This window comes from Triticum urartu, chromosome 7 (genome assembly GCF_003073215.2).
Source record: "Triticum urartu cultivar G1812 chromosome 7, Tu2.1, whole genome shotgun sequence".
Lineage (NCBI taxonomy): Eukaryota > Viridiplantae > Streptophyta > Magnoliopsida > Poales > Poaceae > Triticum > Triticum urartu.
The window spans coordinates 702705270-702706513 of NC_053028.1; positions in this window are offsets into that span (position 1 = coordinate 702705270).

Consider the following 1244-nt stretch of genomic DNA (forward strand, 5'->3'; position numbering starts at 1 on the left):
TTTCTCGGGCACCGTTGGCTCAAAATTGCCGTCGTCCACCTTCGTGACCACCACTCTAGTAGTCCTGAGTTTGTTAGGAACCCGTTGCCTCTTTGCTTTTGGTTCTACACCGGCTCCGCTCCACGAGGCAGCGCCAGTCTCAGTCTCAGCGTCGGTCTCGATGCCGGTCTGAGTCTGAGCGCCGGTCTCAGTCTCAGCACCGGTCTGCGTGTCGGTCTCAGTCCCCGATGCCACCGGTGGGCCCAGCAATAACATCGGTTGAACGTCGGTAAGGCTAAAAAATTCGTCTGCCGCCCGGTAGGCGTCGTCGCAATCACCAGAACCCTGTCCTTCATCGTTGCTAGCCATGTTTCCTATGATTAAATCTAGTCAATTAATTCTAGACCTAATAAAATGAATAATGACATAAAAAAGGCCTATTGTATTGCAGGAATGTTGACTCCTTCCTGGTGCGGCAAATCACGGACACTCGATATGTCCTAGTTTGTAGCACAAGTCATGCCGAAATTCACGGAAAATTTCGGCATGACCTTTGCTAAAAAGTGGACAAATCGAGAACCTGAAATTTGGCGGAAAAGAAATGAATCAACATTCTGGCAAAACATAGGCCACTAAGCATCATTCTTTGGAAACAGTGTCCAAATATACACGAGCAACCACATGTCCAAATTTCGCAAGCTAATTCAAAAACAAAGTGTAGAAGAAAATTCATTTAACTACTAATAGAACAAAATTCAGTTAACTTTAGTGCTCTATAATGATGAAAGGAAAAAAATTCAGTTAACTATTAATTTCATTCATTTAGGTTATTCATTTAACATCACCTAATTAACCTACTGTACCACTACTACTAGCAGCACTACTAACCTAATTAACCTAGCAAAACTCTAGTGCCCTAACTGAAAAACATCTAATTAACATTTACTAGTACCACTATTGCCCTAACCTAATTAATATCTACTAGTATCACTATATACTATACAAGCAGCATCTACACTAATTAAACCCTACTGCCCTAACTAACTTTTGCTCTACTAATTTTTTTTCTCTAAAATGCAGAGAGAGATGAGTGGGGGGAGGGGTGGGGGACTTACAGAGAGGGGAGAGAGGGCGGGCTCGGGCACAGGCAACGTCGGTCTTGGGCGGGCTCGGGCGGCGGTGAGGTGGAGGGCGCCGACGGTGACGTCGAGGGCGGCCTCGGGCGGCGGCGGTGAGGCTGAGGGCGGCCTCGGGCGGCGGCAGTG